Genomic DNA, 8,482 nt, shown 5'->3' with positions numbered 1-8,482 from the left:
GAGAGAGAGAATTCGACAGGGAGGGAGGGTTTGCAGTCCGTTGTACATTAACAAGTCCTTGAGGTGATGAGGGGAGGTGACAGTGATTTGAGCTCCAAAGGTAAGCTTTTGTGATTCTTTTAATAAAACATAGGAGGCCGCTAAGGCATGGAGACAAGGAGCCCATCCCCGAACAGTTGGATCTAACTGTTTTGAGAGGTATGCCACCAGAGCGAAGGTGAGCTCATACATTTGTCCCAGCACCCCTAAGCCTTGCCCTTTGTTTTCATGCACATCGAGAGTAAAAGGCCTATTAATATCTGGCAGGTGTAAAGCTGGTGCTTATAAGAGGACCTTCTGGAGGATCCTGAAGTGTGGTGCAGCTGAAAGTAACAGGGGTTCATGCTTGTTCCCCTTTGCTAGATCATATGAGTAATTTGGTACTCATGCCCTAAAATAGCTTGCCAGACCCAGGAACAAGTAAATATCCTCCTTAGTTTTTGGTACTGGAAGGCTTTCAATAAGGTCTTTTCTATCAGTTGTGATAGTTTTCTTCCCTGGGGAAATGTGGAACCTCAGTAAACAACCTCAGAGAGAGAGCTGCACCTTTTGTGGAGAAACCCTATATCCTTGGTGAGCAAGGAAATTCAGGAGGGTGGCTGTGTCAGACTTTGAGGTTTCTAATGAGGGACTACAGAGGAGGAGGTCATCAACATATTGTAGGAGGGTTGAGTTGGAGCACAGAGGGAAAACATCCTCAAGATCTCCAGAGAGGAATTGTCCAAAAATATATGGGCTGTCTCAACCCCTGGGGCAGCACAGTCCAGGTTAACTGTCGGGAATGTCTAGTTTCCGGATCAGTTCCAGGTGAAGGCAAATATGTCTTGGGAAGAGACAGATAGTGGAATCAAAAAGAAGGCATCTTTAAGATCAATAACTGAAAAACAGGTGGAATTTGCAGGAATGGAGGAAAGGATAGTATAAAGGGTTTGGAACCAGGGGATGTATGGGCCTGGTTGAAGAATTTATTAACCTTAAGTCCTGCACCAAATGGTATGTTCTGTTAGGCTTTTTTACTACTAAAATTGAATGGAGAGTGTGTGGGATGGAGGAACCCCTTTCTTAGTAAGCTCTGAATGATTGGCTTTAGGTCCTTAAGACTGGCCATCAGCAGTGGGTATTGGGCTTTGTTTGGGAAGTAGTTAGGGTCTTTAAGATGCACTTCCACGGGAGAACAATTTGCAGAGGATGGGGTCCCAGTGTCCCATACAATTGGATCTGCTATTTTACAGGGGAGGGGAAAATGTGTGTTCTGGTGGTCGTTGGGGTCTCCACACCAGATACAAAGGGGTAAAGTCTCTTCTTTGTCGGGGAGTAAAGCCATGATGAAGATATGAGTAGGGGAGGACAATAAGGGTAAGGTTATGGAGGCCTTCAAGATGGATAATATATCCCTTCCCAGCAAGAGGACCGGACACTGAGGCATAACCAAAAAATGGTGTGAAAAGGAGAACTCAGATAAGGAGCAAGTGAGAGGAGGAGTTCTGCACGGGATGATGGTTTGACCTCCTACCCTGACAATAGGAGATTCAGAAGGATAGGTAGTTCCCCAAAACTCTCTCAGAACCAAGAATGTGGCCCCAGTGTCTACCAAAAAGTTTATGGGACGCCCATCCATTCGGATAACCACCCTGGGTTCCTGCTTGGTGATTGAATGGGTTGGGATAGAAGACCCAGGGCCCCGTCAATCCTTGGCTGCTAGGCCCAGCAAGTCACTGGTGGGGTGATTGACCTCAGCTCCCCTCTGGGAATTGGGGCAGTCTGATCCCCAGTGGCCAGGATGTCAGCATCTGGGGCATGATCTGGGTGGTACCCTGGCCCAATATCCTTCATCACCACACTTAAAGCAGGGCCCAGGGGGTCCTCATTGTGGGGGTTGTTGTCTCCCCCTTTCCAAAGGTTGGAAGGAGCCCTGTAACACCTGGGCCAACATCTGGCATTTTTGGCGTTTTGCTCTTTCATCTCTGTTGTGGTAGACTTTGAAGGCTGTGGCCAACACCTCAGACTGAGGAGTCAAGGATCCCCTCTCTAATTTTTTTAGCTTTGCCCGAATGTCAGGGTAGCTTTTTGAGAAAAAATAGGTCAAAAGAAGTAGCCTCCCATCCAGGGATTCAGGGTCCAAATCAGTGTCTTGAAGGAGAGCCTTTGTTAGCCAGTCTAGGAAGGCAGAGGGGTTTTCATTCTTCTCCTGGATGACTTCCTAGAGTTTATCAAAGTTAATAGCCTTTTGCGCTGTCACCTTTAGGCCAGCCATCAGACAGGTAATAAGGTGGTCCCTGTGTCCCAGGTCTTGGGGGTCATTATAATCCCAATGGGGGTCTTGATCTGGAACTGCCTGGGCCCCTAGGGGATGGTGGGCATCAGTCTGTTGAACCTGGTCTGCAAAGGCCCCAGCCTGGTCCCAGACCCTTCTCCTTTCCTCAGGGAGAAGATTATTGGACAGAATCATATAGAGATCATGAAAGGTGAGGCTGTAGGCTTGAGTTAAGTATTGAAACTCTTTAATATAAGAGAGTTTGCAGTGTAAGATCCCAATTTTTTTTTTCTACTTGAGAAAGGTCAAGCATAGAAAAAGGAACATAAACCCTTAAAATCCCATTTGGCCCAGCAACCTCTTGAAGGGGGGCCACAATGTGTGAAATTTGAGTCGGATGATGATATGTGGCGACTTGTGGGTTAGGTGCTGTATTAGCGTGTGAAGGGTGGCTGAAAAGGTGGCGGGTGGGTGGACTAAACTGAGATGGAGGGACCAGGGGGGAAGGAACGGAAGAGGGAGGAGGTTGTGTCCGAAGAAGAAGCCACAGACATGGAAGATGTGGAAGTGGGAGGGGGTGAAAGTGGAGAAAGTAGGGCTGAGGACGGGGGAGAGCAGTATGGAGGGGTTCATCAGCCAGGTGGAAAGTAGAGGTGGAGAGCAGAAAAGAGGAAGAAGGGGCAGAAGGCGTGGAGGCAGAGAGTGGAGAAGAGTAGGAAGGAGGCTTGAGAGCAAGAAGTAGCTGTTGAGGCTTGCATTGGGTGCAGAGATTTGGGTGAGATCGTAGCAAGGAAAACGCCTCCACATAGGGAATCTCGTTCTACTTCTTTGATTGCTCACAGTAATTAAAAAGATCCCGGAGTAAATTGGGATCCAGAGACCCATATGTGGGCCAAATGTTTTGGTTGTCCAAGGGGTGTGTAGGCCAGTCCTGGGTACAGAATTTTATGAGCCTTTTCGGTTTAATATCATGGGATAGGCCCAGAGTTTTCAAATTATCTAAGAGGGGCCTGGGGATGTGGCTCAAGTGGTAGCGTGCTCGCTTGGCATGCATACGGCCCAGGTTCGATCCTCAGCACCACATATAAACAAAGATGTTGTGTCCGCTGATAACTAAAGAAAATAAATATTAAGAAAAATTCTCTCTCTCCCTCTATCATTCTGTCTTTAAAAAAAAATTTTTTTTTAAATTATCTAAGAGGCACCACAAGGGAGAATTGGCTGGGAGGGATTTCCATGCTGGAAGGGCAAGATAGGAGTCAGAGAGAGAGAGAGAGAGGTAGAGAGAGAGAAAACCCCGGCCGGAAAGAGCTTCCTGAAGCTCCGGATCAGATGGAGGGTCAAGTGGGCATCCCCAAAATGGCCAACCGCCGCAGGGAAATAGATAGAGGGCACTGCCCGGTCATCACCAAGGGAGTGCGATCTGTGAGACCCAAATAGGGCCAGGGCCCTGGGCAACCTGACCTCAGGAGTTTTTCGAGTCAGAAGGAGACTGTTGTTCTCTGTTCCAGGAGGAATGGGCAGAACTTGTGTGAGATGGACTGCAGCAACTGCGCTAACCCAACCACAGAGCCGAGAGCCAGGGGAGACAGAGGAGTCAGAAAGAGAGAATTAATCCTACCTCCCAGGCAGTCGATTCCCAGGGGTGTCCTAGCAGAGCACTCGGGGGCTACTGCGACCCTGATGGGTCTGGATGGGGTGCCTTCCCCAATAAAACACCCGGAGGGATTGACGACACTCAATGGCCAATTCTCTTGTTCTGGTGAGTTAGGGTTCAGGCGCTCCTGGGAGGGGGGACTCACCAATCCACAGGCCGGTGGTGGATGTCAGGCAGGCGATCAGAGGAGTGGACTCTGACAGGAACCTTTGGGCTCCGAGTCTGGGAACGGGGTTCTGCCTTGAGCCACGGGGATCCCCACCCCGGGCTTAGAGAGAGAGAAGAGAGAGGGAGAGTGCGAACAGGGTTTGATATTTATGGGCTCAATGCGCGATGAGGAGGAGCAGGGGCGAGTGGGCTGTTACTTCTTTTTTTTTATTTTAATATTTATTTTTTAGGTGTAGATGGACACAACACAATGGTTTTATTTGTATATGGTGCTGAGGATCCAGCCGGGTCCCTCCTGTGCTAGGCGGGCGCTCTACCATTGAGCCACAATCCCAGCCCCGCTGTTGCTTCTTTATTGGCCGAGAGTTCTTGCCACTTCAGGGATTGGAGGTGTGCCATTCAAAGTTGGCACCATTCACAGGGAATGGAGGTGATGGTTCACAAGCCATTCAGTGCGTCATGGACCTGAGCTCCTGGAAGAGAAGCGCTCTGGGCGCCATCTTTACCAATACTTAGTGAGACCCCCATCTCAAAATAAAAATTAAAAAGGGCTGGAAATGTAACTCAGTAGTAAAGTGGTCCTGGGTTCAATCCTCAATACGAAAAAGGGAGGCGGAGAGGGGGCCTGGGGTTGTGGCTCAGTGGTAGCCTGCTTGCATAGCACGCATGAGGCACTGGGTTCAATTCTCAGCATCCCATACAAATAAATAAAATAAAGGTCTATCAATAACTAAAAAATATTTTTTTTAAAAGAAGAAGTCTCCTGCTATAGACACTGGAAAGTTCTACCCAAGCAGCTGAGGGCTGAAGTTGCCAAGGACAGGGATTGAATGAGCAGCACCTCCTGGGAACTCTGCCTAGTTACCAGGCAAACTGTCCCAGCATGCTCTGAGGACTCTGGTCCAAGCTCCATCCTCCTAGTGCATATGTAGGAGTCCCCAGATGTCAGCTGAATCCCTCCTTTCTGCGCAAACACCCCGCCCCCCCACACACACACACTCACACTCCTCGGCCTTTCTCTTCCTCACAGTAGCTGGCAAAATCTCATGCCCTGAAAAAAAAAATAATGTGAACACTTTATTTGGGGACATGAGGACATACCCACGGAATGTTTCAGGACCTGGAAACTCAAATTAGCTTTTGGCAGTGGCTTTACAAGTCACAGAAGAATATATCTGTGACTATGTGCAAAAGCTAAATGAACAAACAAAAACTCAAACACAATGGGGGTTTACAGCCTGCCCTGCAGAACATAAGGGCTGTGGTGTGTGCAGACACCCAGACATCATGGATGTCTCCTGAACACCACCTCCCCTCACTCCCTGTAGAGCCCCTATTTCCCCCTTCTCAGCTTGTCAATTGTGTAAACCCTTCTTGGTAAACATCTGGCTGCCTAGACTGTGCACCTGAGTTATCCTCATGAGGTATGTGGGAGAAGAAAATGAAACCCCAAAGCTTGCAGAAAGAAATGAAAAGGCTAGCAGCAGGAGTGTAGCTCAGGGGTAGGACACTTGCCTAGCAAGCACGGGGCCCCGGTTCCACCCCCAGTATTACCTCCCAACCCCAAATAAAAAGAAAGATAACTAAAAGCCTCATTAAAAATTTTTGCCAGTGGGTGAAACTTCTCCTAGAGAAATAAAAACATGAGTTCACACAAAAACTTATTTATACACAGGCTGTTCCTGCCTCCGGAGAAGGCCTTTATTTTTCCTTGTATACTCCTTGCTTTACCCCCAAAGCTTCATTATTGAGATACCTGTGTTCTTCCCTGCATGTGTCTCTGCATTCCTAAATGAATCTTTGTCTGTGTCTCTGAAAAGAAAACAAAATTATAAACAATTGTTCAGAATAGAATTATTCAAAATAGCCAAAAGGTGAAAGCAACCCTGTATTATGTTGCTAGAAATGTCCTAAGAAAGTACCACGGGTTTAGCTGGGTGCAGTGGCACATGCCTGTAATCCCAGCAAATTGGGAGGCTGAGGCAGGAGGATTGCAAGTTCAAAGCCAATCTCAGTAACTCAGCGAGACCCTGTCTCAAAATAAGAAATAAAAGGCTGGGGATGTGGCTCAGTAATTGAGTGCCCCTGGGTTCAATACCTGGTACCAAAAAAATAAAAAAAAAGTACCACAGATTTTATTTTCTCACATACTGGAGGCTGGAAGTCCAAGCTCAAGATGTTGGCATGGTTGGTTTCTCCTAAGGTCTTTCTGTGTGGCTTGTAAAAAAAAATAACTTTCTCCATGTGTCTTCCAGCATCTTTCCCTCTCTGTGTGTTTATATTAAGGACACCGGTCATATTCAATTAAGACCTATCCTCATGACCTCATTTAATTAACTACCTCTATTTTTTAATTTTATTTTTTGACATTGAGGATTGAAACCAGGGGCACTCAACCACTGAGCCACATCCCCAGATCTTTTTTTTTATTTATTATTATTTTTATTTTGTTTTTCAACAAATGCTCACTTGTGAGATGTACACATGGTGATTTTATTATTATTATTTTTTAGTTGTTGTTGGACACAATACCTTTATTTTATTTATTTTTATGTGGTGCTGAAGATTGAACCCAGAGTTTTGTATGTGCTGGGTGAGTGTTCTACCACTGAGCCACAATCTCAGCCCTTATTTTTTATTTTGAGATGTGGTCTTGCTAAATTGCTTAGGATCTTGATAGATTGCTGAGGCTGGCCTTGAACTTACAATCCTCCTGTCTTAGCCTCTGAAGTGGCTGGGATTACAAGGCAAGTACCACCGCACCAGCAATTTAATTAACTCTTTAAAGATAACTCTTAAAAATCTGGGCTGTGGATGTGGCTCAGCAGCAGAGCGCTTGCCTAGCATGGTGAGACACTGGGTTCGATCCTTAGCACCATATACAAAAATAAAGCAAATAAAATAAAGGCATGCTGTCCATCTACAAATACGATTTTTTAAAAGACTCTATCTCTGAATCTATAGTTACATTCTGAGGTCTTGGGGATGAGGACTGGTCTTGGTCCATTTTGTATTACTGTAACAGAATGTAGTAATACAAAGACTGATGAATTTATTTTTATCTTTGATGTTGGTGCACAAACCAGGACTTTGTGCATGCTAGTCAAATCCTCTACCACTGAGCTATACCCTCAGCCAAGAATGAGTAATTCATAAAGAAAATAAATTTCTTTCTTTCTTTTTAATATGTATATGTATATATATGTTAGTTGTAGATGGACACAATATCTTTATTTATTTTTATGTGGTGCTGAGGATGGAACGCTGTGCCTCACACATGCCAGGCAAGTGTTCCACCACTGGGACACAACCCCAGCCCCAGAAATTTATTTCTTAGTCTTATGGAGGCCAGGGAGTCCAAGGTTGAGGGTCTTGCCTTTGGTGAGAAACTTCTTGTTTAGTAATCCCTCGGCACAGGCAAAAAGGGAGAGAGACAGAAAGTGTTTGAGACGAAGACAGACAAATGACATTAATCCATTCCTGAGGGTAGAGTCCCCACGGTGTAATCACCTCTTGAAAATCCCACCTCTCAACACTGCTGCACTGGGGATTAAGTTTCTAATGTATGCGCCTTGGGCTGCCTATTCAATCATAGAAGGACTTCAACATAAGAACTTGGGGACTGGGGTTGTGGCTCATGGGCTGGGGTTGCAGCTCAGTGGTAGAGTGCTTGCCTAGCATGTGTGAGGTGCTGGGTTCGATCCTCAGAACCACATAAATATACATAAATAAAGGCCCATTGACAACAGCAAAAAATGTTTTTAAAAATGTAATGTAACTACATAATAAAATCTTGTTCAGTTGTAAAAAGAAACGAAGTACAGTCAGCCCCTGTATCTGTGGGTTTCACATTCATGGATTCAACCAATTACAATAAAAAAAATAAAAATTGGTGTCTGAGCTATGTTTGGTGATGCATACCCGTAAGCCCAGCTACTCAGAAGGCTGAGGCAGGAGTTCAAGGAATTCTTGACAATTTAGCAAGACCCTGTCTCCCAAATAAATAAATAAGTAAATCGAGAAATAATTAAATAAATAAAATACAGGGAAGGGCTATGGAAATTGTTCAGTAGGTAAAGTGCTTGCCTCACATGCACAAGGCTCTGGGTTCAATCCCTAGCACACACACAAAAAAAAGACTATGATAGCTTAGTGGAGTAAAGTAACCCTGTTTTTAATTCCCAGGAATATACATACACATACACACAGTATCTACAGGACATATGCATGTTTTTCTTATCATAATTCCCTAAAAATGTAGTTCAATAACTATACAGCAACTTACATTGCATTAGGAATTTTAAATCATCTACATATTATTTAGAGTATAGATGTGCATATGTTATATGCAAATACTGTGCCAT

The sequence above is a fragment of the Ictidomys tridecemlineatus genome, chromosome 2 (assembly GCF_052094955.1).
Source record: "Ictidomys tridecemlineatus isolate mIctTri1 chromosome 2, mIctTri1.hap1, whole genome shotgun sequence".
Classification (NCBI taxonomy): domain Eukaryota; kingdom Metazoa; phylum Chordata; class Mammalia; order Rodentia; family Sciuridae; genus Ictidomys; species Ictidomys tridecemlineatus.
Note: the sequence above shows the minus strand (reverse complement) of the source record.